This window comes from Eretmochelys imbricata, chromosome 13 (genome assembly GCF_965152235.1).
Source record: "Eretmochelys imbricata isolate rEreImb1 chromosome 13, rEreImb1.hap1, whole genome shotgun sequence".
Lineage (NCBI taxonomy): Eukaryota > Metazoa > Chordata > Testudines > Cheloniidae > Eretmochelys > Eretmochelys imbricata.
Window position 1 is genome coordinate 18,708,978 of NC_135584.1, and position 13,711 is coordinate 18,722,688.

The 13,711-nt window shown below is 42.9% G+C and overlaps 1 protein-coding gene across 9 annotated transcripts in view; it reads left to right on the forward strand.

Annotated features, from left to right (window-relative positions):
• The window catches only part of ZMYND8 (zinc finger MYND-type containing 8), a 125,650-nt gene that overhangs the window by 48,409 nt on the left and 63,530 nt on the right, over positions 1–13,711 (forward strand). The window lies entirely within an intron of this gene.

Here is a 13,711-nt window from a genome sequence, read left to right on the forward strand (position 1 = left end):
TTCCAGCAGCTCCCATTGGCCTGGAGCAGCGAACTGCGGCCAATGGGAGCAGCGATCTGCCGAACCTGCGGACGCGGCAGGTAAACAAACTGGCCTGGCCCGCCAGGGGCTTTCCCTGCACAAGCGGCGGAACAAGTTTGGGAACTACTGTTCTAGACCATCCCTGACAGGTGTTTGTCTAACCTGCTCTTAAAAATCCCCAATGACGGAGATTCCACAGCCTCCATAGGCAATTTATTCCAGTGCTTAACTAGCCTGACAGGAAGTTTTTCCTAATGTCCAAGCTAAACTGCCCTTGCTGCAGTTTAAGCCCATTGCTTCTTGTCCTATCCTCAGAGGTTAAAGAGAACGATTTTTCTCTCTCGTCCTTATAACAACATTTTATATACCTGAAAAATGTTATGTCCCTCCTCAGTCTTCTCTTCTCCAGACTAAACAAACTCAATTTTTTTCAATCTTCCCTCATAGGTTGTGTTTTTTAGACCTTTAATTATTTTTGTTGCTTTTCTCTGGACTTTCCCGTTTGTCCACATCTTTTTGAAATGTGGCACCAACACAGTACTCCAGTTGAGGAGCACAGAGTAGATCGGAAGAATTACTTCCCGTGTCTTGCTAAGAATACTGCTGCTAGTACATCCCAGAATGATGTTTGGGGTTTTTTGCAACAGTGTTACACTGTTGACTCATATTTAGCTTGTGATCCACTGTGGCCCCAGATCCCTCTCCGCAGTACTTCTTCCTAGGGAGTCATTTCCCCTTTTGTATGAGTGCAACTGATTGTTCTTTCCTAAGTGGAATACTTTGCATTTGTCCTTATTGAATTTCATTCTATTTACTTCAGACCATTTCTCCAGTTTGTCCAGATCATTTTGAATTTTAATCTGATCCACCAAAGCACTTGCAACCCCTCTCAGCTTGGTATTGTCCACAGACTTTATACATGTACTGTCTATGCCATTATCTAAATCATTAATGAAGATATTGAACAGAACTGGACCCAGAACTGATCCCTGCAGGATCCCACTTGATATGCCTTTCCAGCTTGACTGTGTACCACTGATAACTACTCTCTGGGAATGGTTTTCCAACCAGTTACGCACCCATCTTATAGTAGCTCTATCTAGGTTGCATTTCCCTAGTTTGTTTATGAGAAAGTCATGTAAGACGGTATCAAAAGCCTTACTAAAGTCAAGATATACCACATCTACTGCCTGCCCCCTTCCCCCCCACCCCCAAAAGAAAAAAAAAAAGGCTTGTTACCCTGTCAGTGAAAGCTATTAGGTTGGTTGCTGACTGTTACTTAGCACCTTTTTATCTTCTAGGTGTCTGCAAATTGATTGATTAATTATTTGCTTATTATCTTTCTGGGTACTGAAGTTAAGCTGACTGGTCTGTAATTCCCCAGGTTGTCTTTATTTCCCTTCTTAAAAATTAGCACTATATTTGTCCACATATCTATTCAGGAGATACCATCATAGGGCCTAATCACATCAGCCACACTGTCAGAGGCTCATTCACCTGCACATCTACCAATGTGATATATACCATCATGTGCCAACAATGCCCCTCTGCCATGTACATTGGACAAACCGGACAGTCTCTACGTAAAAGCTACTCACCAGCAACCACATACACACCACACAACAAAAACACTAACTCAAAAGGGGTTTTTTTTGTTTGTTTTTTTCCCCCCCTCTCCTGCTGGTAATAGCTCACCTTACCTGATCACTCTTGTTACAGTGTGTATGGTAACACCCATTGTTTCATGTTCTCTGTATATATAAAATCGCCCCACTGTATTTTCTACTGCATGGATCCAATGAAGTGAACTGTAGCTCACAAAAGCTTATGCTCAGATAAATATGTTAGTCTCAAAGGTGCCACAAGTACTCCTTTCCTTTTCTTTTTGCGGATACAGACTAACATGGCTGCTACTCTGAAACTAATGGCTCAGATATCTCCTCACTCAACTCCTTGAGTATTCTAAGATGTATTTCATCAGGTCCTGGTGACTTGAAGACATCTAATTTGTCTAATTTCTAACTTCTTCTTTCCCTATTTTAGCCTCTGATCCTACCTCATTTTCAGTGGCATTCATTGTTAGATGTCCAATTGCTACTAAACTTTTTGGTGAAAACTGAAACAAAGAAGTCTTTTAGCACTTCTCTCGTTTTCACATTTTCTGTTGCCCTTTATGTCTCTATCTAGTTTAATCTTGTTTGTGCCTTGGCCTTTTTAATTTTGTCCCTACATGCTTGGATTGTTTATTTATATTCATCCTTTGAAATTTGACCTAGTTTTGACTTTTTGTAGGATTCTTTTTTGAGTTTCAGATCATTGAAGATCTCCTGGCCAAGCCATGGTGGTGTCTTGCCATACTTCCTATCTTTCCTGCGCAGTGGGAGAGTTTGCGCTTGTGCCCTTAATAATGTGTTTTTGAAAAACTGCCAACTCTCTTGAGCTGTTTTTCCCCTTAGACTTTGTTTCCTATGGGATTTTACCTACCTCCCTGAGTTTGCTAAAGTCTGCCTTCTTGGAATCCATTATCTTTATTGTGCTTTACTATTTATTTATTCTTCTCTTCCTCTGATTTCCTTTTTTAAATAGGTACTCCCAAACTTTTGTAGAGGGGGAGAAGAGAAAGTAGGAGGAGGGAAATTTCATACTCTTAATTTTTTGCTTTCTATTCTTTGTAATATCCTACTTAGAAGTGTGAAAATAACTTCATATTGAGCAAACATGAATTTCTACTCCTGACTTCCTTTTAGGGGTAAACCATTTTTGTTTTATAAACAGTGGATGTTGTCACTTTTGTTCTTACATTTCATGTTATCAGTGGTGGATTTAAAATGGAAGGAAGACAGAGTTCCCTAGAATTTAGAGGACTGGGATTCCCCATTCAAGTATAGAAAGTTTAGGATAATTGGTTAGATTATAGGTCATAATACTCTTCCTTTTTATTCCTAGCATTTTAATTTAATTTATAAAAATGCATTCTTCCTTCCAGCCCCATTTTTAAAAAGGATAATTGTTTAATAAAAGTCTGGAGTTCCATCAACTCCAGACTTTGGAACTCTTTTTTTCTGTTGCTCTTTTTCTAGGGATAGTTTAGAAAATCATGAAATATAATCAAATCAACTTGTCCTTGCTTTTCCTAATCTGTTTGCGTCTCATCTCACTGACATTAACTGAGGCCATGTCTGTATGTACACTTGCACCAATGTAATTAGAATGGTTTAGTTAAACCAATGAAAACTGTGTGGACACTTTTTTATTTCAGTTTAAGAGTTGCTTATTTCAGGTTAGTTTAAACATGTTTCTAAAAAAATAAAGCCCGGTCTACCTTTACACGTTTTACAGGCAGAGCTAAGTCTCTTACGGGTGTAATATTTTTTTCAAAAAAGCTATGTCTTTAAAAGCAAAGACAGTTATACCTGTATAAAACCGTATAGCTTATTTTGCTTCCCTGAATCGGAATAAGTTATACTGATATAAGCACTTTTTTATACCAGTATAACTGTGGCTATACTAGGGAGATTTTACTGTTTTTACTATGCCGACATAGTTGAAATGGCAAGCTTTTCAGTGTAGACAAGGCCTAAGCTAAATCCAAAGAAGCCAGGTTTAAAGGAAAATAAGAATGTCCATCCCAGCCTTTTGCACTAGCTTAAGTAAATCATTTTAAAAATCACATCTTAAGTTAAACTGGTGCAACTCTGTGATGCATCCACTAGGAAAAAGTTGGGGTTTTTTAACCATGTGTAATATAGACCCTCTTTATCAGTGGTTCTTGACCCGCAGGCCGTTTGCGGCCCAGTTAGCACACAGCTGTGGCCCATGAGACATCCTCAGGGCCATACAGGTAGTATATATATTGTGTGGATGTGGCCCACATAACACATAGGGAGCTGCATATGTGGCCCACGCTGGTAAATGGGTTGAGAACCACTGCTCTATGTAGACAAGTCCTGACATCTTTAGTGCTGAGCAGGTCATGGTGTGTTCCCTGGTCATGTGACTTGTTTGTGTCACCTGACTAGTTTTTTGGGTGAGCATCATTGGAGAACCAAGAAGAAATTACATGTTTTTTACATCGGCACTTGCTCACATTGAGGTCAGCTGGGCTTCTATTATTGACTTCAGTTGGAGCAGGATGATTATTGTTGAGTGATGGCAGTGTGTGTATGCTTAGTGATGTACAGAACACAGAGGAAAACATGATAACTTCCTCTGAAACTTTACAGTGCAAGAAGATCAGATCTGTGGAATGTAATTGGAAGGATATTCTGTTCTTCTGTTTTATAATCTAGTTCCCTGCACTGTTTAAACCATATTACCGTACCATCATAACTTGTCCACTCGAGCTGGATTACTGTTATGTAAAATTGGGCACCTAAGTAATCATAAACTGTGAAGATTAGGTTGCTTCAGGGTTAAGTATGTTTTGTTCTGTCTCATGGGGGCACAAGTTACTGCTCCTTCAGCCACATGATTACATGTGGAACTAATGGTTTTAACCTTTAGGTATAAGCAGTTTGATTTCAGTCATTCCCCAGTGGATGATTGAGGAGAAATTTGTAGGCGCCCATGTCAGCACAGGCAGCATTAGGGAGTAGTTAATAATAACCCAATGAAAAACAAGAAGTGGGTTTAATAGGAGAATTTAGAAGGGTGCACGGCAGTGTCTATTCTAAGTCTCATCTGAAAAAAGCTGTGTTAAAAGAACGTTAAGATTGTGAAGTCAAGCACTCAGAAGTTAAGAAATCCCAGAATTAGGTTTGCCTGTGCAACCATAATTTGACATCCTCTCCCCGCTCCATATGTGTGATGACACAGTCTTTAATTACATGTTCACTTACTGTTTTCTCCACAAGACCCTTTCCTCATTCAGTGCACAGGATGGATGGTGTTAACTGAATGGGAAGCCATTCAGTGTTTCTTTTCACACTTATCATTTGTGTAGCCATATGGCTCATTTACTGCTTACTATTTAAACCCTACATTGAATGCAGACATATTAATTTCTTCATGGGTTTTTCGGATCATGGGCACTCATTATAAACCCTAATAAATTTATCATTACACCATCCCTCTTTTACAGATGGGCAAACTAAAGCACAGAGAAATTTAAGGCCAAAATTGTCAAAAGTTTTCTTCTGATATTTGGTGTCCAACTTGAAAAACCTAGCTTCTGAGTACTCAGCATTATTATAGTACTTTGTATGTTCAGAAAATAGCTGGCATTGATTTCACTTGCAATTCTGAGTGCTCAGCACATCTGCAGATCAGACCCCAGGTATCTCAAGTTAGGCATCCAGCAAATGAAAAGCACACAAATTGATGGCCACACATGAAAAGTTTGGTTCAAGTGATTTGCCCAGCATGACAAGAACTTTGTGAGAGAGTCAGGGATAGAATCCTGGTCTCCAGCATATTAAATTGCCTCAAACTTGAGACCATCCTTTCTCTGTCTGCAGTACCTTGGCTCATGCACTATAAATCTTTCAGTTTCATCAACAAATAAGGAAGGGGTTCTACAGACTACAGCTTCCTTCCCAAAACACCCCTGAGTCATTTGCTGAGCATGGTCCATGTATCCTGTGCACTGAATGAATGAAGCATAGGTCCTGTGGAAAAAATAGTATGTGATTATGTAATTAAAGACTATATCATAATGCATATGCACAGGCATTCTTAATTCTGGCATTTGGAAATGTTTGCATGTTTGACTTTGCAATCATACTTTTCACATTTTTTGTTAAAATGCCATCTTCTGAATTTTCAAATCAGCCAACTGAAAAAGCAGAATTTTTAGAATGTGGAACCATACTGATTCCCATGTGTATCATCAGCTGGTTTGGGGCCTTTAGATCCACAGCACAGATCTCTGCTACTTCAACTAATCATAGAATCATAGAATCATAGAATATCAGGGTTGGAAGGGACCCCTGAAGGTCATCTAGTCCAACCCCCTGCTCGAAGCAGGACCAATTCCCAGTTAAATCATCCCAGCCAGGGCTTTGTCAAGCCTGACCTTAAAAACTTCCAAGGAAGGAGATTCCACCACCTCCCTAGGCAACGCATTCCAGTGTTTCACCACCCTCTTAGTGAAAAAGTTTTTCCTAATATCCAATCTAAACCTCCCTCACTGCAACTTGAGACCATTACTCCTCGTTCTGTCATCTGCTACCATTGAGAACAGTCTAGAGCCATCCTCTTTGGAACCCCCTTTCAGGTAGTTGAAAGCAGCTATCAAATCCCCCCTCATTCTTCTCTTCTGCAGGCTAAACAATCCCAGCTCCCTCAGCCTCTCCTCATAAGTCATGTGTTCTAGACCCCTAATCATTTTTGTTGCCCTTCGCTGGACTCTCTCCAATTTATCCACATCTTTCTTGTAGTGTGGGGCCCAAAACTGGACACAGTACTCCAGATGAGGCCTCACCAATGCCGAATAGAGGGGGACGATCACGTCCCTCGATCTGCTCGCTATGCCCCTACTTATACATCCCAAAATGCCATTGGCCTTCTTGGCAACAAGGGCACACTGCTGACTCATATCCAGCTTCTCGTCCACTGTCACCCCTAGGTCCTTTTCCGCAGAACTGCTGCCTAACCATTCGGTCCCTAGTCTGTAGCGGTGCATTGGATTCTTCCGTCCTAAGTGCAGGACCCTGCACTTATCCTTATTGAACCTCATCAGATTTCTTTTGGCCCAATCCTCCAATTTGTCTAGGTCCTTCTGTATCCTATCCCTCCCCTCCAGCGTATCTACCACACCTCCCAGTTTAGTATCGTCCGCAAATTTGCTGAGAGTGCAATCCACACCATCCTCCAGATCATTTATGAAGATATTGAACAAAACCGGCCCCAGGACCGACCCCGGGGCACTCCACTTGACACCGGCTGCCAGCTAGACATGGAGCCATTGATCACTACCCGTTGAGCCCGACAATCTAGCCAGCTTTCTACCCACCTTATAGTGCATTCGTCCAGCCCATACTTCCTTAACTTGCTGACAAGAATACTGTGGGAGACCGTGTCAAAAGCTTTGCTAAAGTCAAGAAACAATACATCCACTGCTTTCCCTTCATCCACAGAACCAGTAATCTCATGATAAAAGGCGATTAGATTAGTCAGGCATGACCTTCCCTTGGTGAATCCATGCTGACTGTTCCTGATCACTTTCCTCTCATGCAAGTACTTCAGGATTGATTCTTTGAGGACCTGCTCCATGATTTTTCCAGGGACTGAGGTGAGGCTGACTGGCCTGTAGTTCCCAGGATCCTCCTTCTTCCCTTTTTTAAAGATTGGCACTACATTAGCCTTTTTCCAGTCATCCGGGACTTCCCCGGTTCGCCACGAGTTTTCAAAGATAATGGCCAATGGCTCTGCAATCACAGCCGCCAATTCCTTCAGTACTCTCAGATGCAACTCGTCCGGCCCCATGGACTTGTGCACGTCCAGCTTTTCTAAATAGTCCCTAACCACCTCTATCTCCACAGAGGGCTGGCCATCTCTTCCCCATTTTGTGATGCCCAGCGCAGCAGTCTGGGAGCTGACCTTGTTAGTGAAAACAGAGGCAAAAAAAGCATTGAGTACATTAGCTTTTTCCACATCCTCTGTCACTAGGTTGCCTCCCTCATTCAGTAAGGGGCCCACACTTTCCTTGGCTTTCTTCTTGTTGCCAACATACCTGAAGAAACCCTTCTTGTTACTCTTGACATCTCTCGCTAGCTGCAGCTCCAGGTGCGATTTGGCCCTCCTGATTTCATTCCTACATGCCCGAGCTATATTTTTATACTCTTCCCTGGTCATATGTCCAACCTTCCACTTCTTGTAAGCTTCTTTTTTATGTTTAAGATCCGCTAGGATTTCACCGTTAAGCCAAGCTGGTCGCCTGCCATATTTACTATTCTTTCGACTCATCGGGATGGTTTGTCCCTGTAACCTCAACAGGGATTCCTTGAAATACAGCCAGCTCTCCTGGACTCCTTTCCCCTTCAAGTTTGTCCCCCAGGGGATCCTGGCCATCCGTTCCCTGAGGGAGTCGAAGTCTGCTTTCCTGAAGTCCAGGGTCCATATCCTGCTGCTTACCTTTCTTCCCTGCGTCAGGATCCTGAACTCAACCAACTCATGGTCACTGCCTCCCAGATTCCCATCCACTTTTGCTTCCCCCACTAATTCTACCCGGTTTGTGAGCAGCAGGTCAAGAAAAGCGCCCCCCCTAGTTGGCTCCTCTAGTACTTGCGCCAGGAAATTGTCCCCTACGCTTTCCAAAAACTTCCTGGATTGTCTATGCACCGCAGTATTGCTCTCCCAGCAGATATCAGGAAAATTAAAGTCACCCATGAGAATCAGGGCATGTGATCTAGTAGCTTCCGTGAGCTGCCGGAAGAAAGCCTCATCTACCTCATCCCCCTGGTCCGGTGGTCTATAGCAGACTCCCACCACTATATCACTCTTGTTGCACACACTTCTAAACTTAATCCAGAGACACTCAGGTTTTTCTACAGTTTCGTACCGGAGCTCTGAGCAGTCATACTGCTCCCTTACATACAGTGCTACTCCCCCACCTTTTCTGCCCTGCCTGTCCTTCCTGAACAGTTTATAACCATCCATGACAGTACTCCAGTCATGTGAGTTATCCCACCAAGTCTCTGTGATTCCAATCACATCATAGTTCCTTGACATCACCAGGACCTCCAGTTCTCCCTGCTTGTTTCCAAGGCTTTGTGCATTCGTATATAAGCACTTGAGATAACCTGTTGATCGCCCCTCATTCCCAGTATGAGGCAGGAGCCCTCCCCTCACAGACATTTCTGCCTGTGCTTCCTCCCGGTATCCCGCTTTCCCACTTACCTCAGGGCTTTGGTCTCCTTCCCCCGGTGAACCTAGTTTAAAGCCCTCCTCACTAGGTTAGCCAGCCTGCTGGCAAAGATGCTCTTCCCTCTCTTCGTAAGATGAAGCCCATCTCTGCCCAGCACTCCTCCTTCATGGAACACCATCCCATGGTCAAAGAATCCAAAGCCTTCTCTCCGACACCACCTGCGTAGCCAATCGTTGACTTCCACGATTCGACGGTCCCTACCCAGGCCTTTTCCTTCCACGGGGAGGATGGACGAGAACACCACTTGCGCCTCAAACTCCTTTATCCTTCTTCCCAGAGCCACGTAGTCCGCAGTGATCCGCTCAAGGTCATTCTTGGCAGTATCATTGGTGCCCACGTGGAGAAGCAGGAAGGGGTAGCGATCCGAGGGCTTGATGAGTCTCGGCAGTCTCTCCGTCACATCGCGAATCTTAGCCCCCGGCAAGCAGCAGACTTCTCGGTTTTCCCGGTCAGGGCGGCAGATAGATGACTCAGTCCCCCGGAGAAGAGAGTCCCCGACCACCACCACCTGCCTTCTCCTCTTGGGAGTGGTGGTCGTGGAACCCCCAACCTCAGGACATCGCATCTCATGCCTTCCAACCAGCGGAGTCTCCGGACTGACTGGTAGCAGTAATCAGCTGTTAGTGTCTATCTGGGCCAGCAGGGAATGAAACATATTTGGCCAATGGGTTTTACATCAGAGGACTGTAGAGACTCCAGAATCCTGGATTCCATTCCCAGTTCTGGATGGGAATGTGCTCTAGCGGTTTCAGAACCTTCTGCCCCTGTCTCTTGGCCTTCCCCAAACCTGACCCCTTCTATATCTTGTTTCCCTCAGTCTGTCCCAACCTTACCCCTCTACCCATCTTCCCCTGACTCCTGTATTTTTCTCCCCATCTTTTCCCTCCCTCCCCAAACTCGGTATCCTCACAGTTTTGTTCTTGGAATTGGTTTTGTTGAAACTATTCAAAAACATTCAGGGTGAAGTTGACATGGCATGTAAAATTTTAGAATAAATTATTAAAGTTTGGCAAAATTGTAAGGAACTGAAAACAAGCACTTTTTGTGGTAGGTCTCAGGCAGCCTTAACTATAGATGTCACCATCAGCTCTGCTTATAAACAGTTTCTACATAGACCTCAGTTTTGTTTCAGTGGCAATCAGTTGCTCTAAATTATATTGATATATATGTGGTGGGAGCGTGTTTACTGCTTGGAGGCGCCCAGTCTGTTCCTGACTCTGACTTGCTCAGTTGCTTCAGGCAAGTCCCTCTGTGCCTCCATTTTTTCATTGTCAAATGAAAATTATAATGCAGCATTTACGTACCTTATGTGATGGTTGTGAGATATCATTACTGTTTCCACAGGGCAGAGGCACCGCCTTTCCAAAGTACCGGGGGGTTCTCAGTGAAACCCGGCTCTGCCCCAGGGCCCACCCCCACCCTTCCACTAAGGCCCCACCCTCACCCCGCCTCTACCCTCCCCACCCCCACCTAGCCTCTTCCTGCCCAGTTCTGCCCGCTCCCCCAAGCACCCCGTGTTCTTGCCCCTTCCCCCCTGCCCAGTCTTCTGCACACTGCAAAACAGCTGTTTGCAGCGGGCGGGAGGGGGAGAGAGAGGGAGGGGGAGGCAGTGATCTGTGGGGCCTGCCAGGAGGCACTGGAAGGGGTGGGGGGCATCTGATGGGGGGGCTGCTGTTGGTGCTCAGCACCCACCATTTTTTCCCTGTGGGTGCTCTAGCCCCGGAGCACCCACGGAGTCGGCACCTATGCTTCAAGACACTTCTCAGTATTCACTAAAGAATATTCTCAGGTGTTGTGTACACAAGAAAGTTGCACTGGTTTAAATTAAATTGATTTTTAAAACAGTTTAGTTAAACCAGTGCAAACCCTTGTGTGGTCATTCTTATTTTGCTGATTAAGAGTTAACTTAACCCTATTCTTAGGCAGTTTAAACCAGTTTTATTTAGTTTTTTGTTTAAATAGACTAGGAATCTATTTAAACTAAACCAAAATAAACCACTCTTAAATCAAAAGTGATCACACAGCCTTTTGCACTAGTTTAAAAGAATATCTTTAATTAAACCAGTGCAACTTTCTGATGTAGGTAGGGCCTCAGATGAATAGTCCTTTGAACGTGCCTTTTCTTGGTTGTACCTTCCTCCATCTGATTTTCTTGTTTTTGCATGCGGTGGTTTTATTTTAAATGGTTATTTTATTTCATCATGTTGTTGATTGATAATCACTGGCCAGAGATCTGCTACAGCGCTTGTGGGCCTCCTGGGAGATGCCACACAGCACTGTACCTGTCCTGGGAAATAACTGCCCTGTCTAGAAAATTCCAGATAATCACTTTCTGCTGTACTGCCTCTAACATTAGAAGACATATTTAGTTCCAGCAATTAACTCCCACCATCCTCTTCGTTCTCAGTTAATCAGCCTATCATAATTACTGTTGTTTGATTGACCCCGGCTGAGAAGAGTTCATTGCTAATTGGGATAGATTCTGTTGGTGTTTTCATAAATATGTTTGGGCTAGCACAAGCACCTTCTTAGCCAACAGTTTCTCTTTTCCATAGTTGTTTATATTCTTCTCCAAGTCTGTGATGTGTGTGCATTATCCAAATACATCCCAATATCATAGACATACTTTCTGCTGGTAGTACAATCCTTGCTGGAGCATTTCCTGAACTTGCACAATGAGCAAACTTAATTGCTTCAGCCTCTCAGTATTTATTTTCTCAAGCTGTTGGTTTCCTGAGATCAGCAGCTGTGTTAAGATTCTGCACGTATTTGTGACTGGGCTTGTGGCCAAGAATGTTCAGTTACATGAGCAACTGTCTGTAACTGTCTGGGGCACATGACTTTTGTAGCTGGTTGGACACCATTCTACTTTTTCTAGCTAGTCTGATTGCTCATGGCTGTATAAAACACACAATCTCTGTCAATGACATTTAGAAAATTAAATATGCAGACATACGTTAGTCTTTTGACAATGATCTGCATAGTTGTGGCAGACCAAGATTTAATTCCCAGTGTCACACTTAGGCCTTAATGTCTCGATGAGACTTTTTTACACTGCTGTAAGTTCATCAGTGCAAATCACCTAGTCTATACATGCTGCACCAGAGTAGTGCGGCTACACTAGTTCAGTGAAACCCAGCATATTATTACTATGATTTTATTGCCATAGTGCATAGGAACCCCATTCATGCTCCAGGACCCCATTGTGCTAGGCACTCTACTAGCACAGAACAAAAAGACTGTCCTGGACAAGGTGTTAAGCATTGATAGTGCTGTGGAGCTAGTCCATTCTGCCTCAGGTTGTGAGAGAAAGAGAATGCCTTGTGTCTGAACAGGTTACATCTTTAGAAATGTAAAGGTAGATATTGATGAACTAGGAAGGAGATCTTACCTTTCCCTTGGAGGAGGGCGGCTGCCACACATACCCTTGTTTACGCTAGCTGTATTGGCAAATCTTCATCATGGAGATTAGGCTTATATTGGCAAAAATATTTTTTAAGAATGGCAAAACTTTTTTAGACTAGACTAGGCCCTACGGGGGTGGATGTTAAGGGAGTGTGTGTGTGTGTGTGTCTGTGTGCATATGTGATGCAGGAAGAGGATGGATGGACTTGCTGATGAACAGTAAATGTTACTCTGGAGTTCATTTTGTCCTGCCATTTCAGTATGAACTCTGTGACGTGATGTGCAATATCATATGAATCTATGTAATTCTGTTGCATCCCTCTGGATCTAAACAGGTCTCACAATACAGTTTAGTTAAGAGTGCTACATCTTTTGGGATGTTTTGTAAATCAGCAAAATTGCTTCATGTTAGAAATGGTTAGTGTTAGGCCATGTCTACACTATAGCCACAGCTGTGGTGCATAATGTAGACCCTTCCTAAGTTTTTCTGTTGATATAGTTAATCTACCTCTCTGAGAGGTGGTACCTAGGTCAATGGAAGAATTCTTCTTTCGACCTTCTCGCATCTACACCAGGGGTTACGTCAACCTAACCGCAGTAATCAAGACACAACATTTTTCACAGCCCTGATTTTTAAGTATAGACCTGTCTCAGTTTGGCAGGCATTTGTATGAAGGGGAGAAGTGACTGAAGAGACCCATTGGAAAAGTCTCCCAAACTTTTTTTTAACCTGTTTTGTTTCAGACTTTTACTGCTCTGTTTGTTCATTTAAAAAGTTTAAGGAAAATTTAAGCCAGTGTTAAATTAAGCCTGTTAAGTAATTTGACAAACCAAAGGTGAATGCTAGACTTATTCAGTAAGAGCTGATTGTCTACTACGGCTGATCACTTAATTGTACCTTCTAAAATATGGCAGTAAATTCTTTGTAACCCAGCCAAACTTTCCGTGTTCATTAGAAATCAATTCAATTTGGTAACAAGGAAAAAAAATCAAAAGTCCTCATATATTGTGTTTCCACCAGTATCTTTTGACTCACTGTCAGTCCTTTCTCACAAGAGACAGTTTAAATACAGGTTAACCTTTTCTTGACCATAAATAATTCCTCTTAAAGATCTTAATCAAACACAAAAATCGAGGCCAAGAATAAAAACGGTAATAAATTCAAAATTTATAATAGGTCCTTTGAGGATCTCAAACCTATTACCTAATTTTTCAGTGGGGAACAGATAATGCTTAAAATCCTGGTTGGAGGCTTCATTTGTTGGTAGCTGGTTAGTTTGTTTTTTAATGTGAGAAAGAAGGCTCACTTGATGGGTGTTCATTTAAGCAAGCTGGTCAGGTTGTTTTAGGGGCTGAATCTTTCTTCCCGGTCCCTTCACATTTTTGCTTGGTTTTCACAGATACAGTTATAAGCAGTTT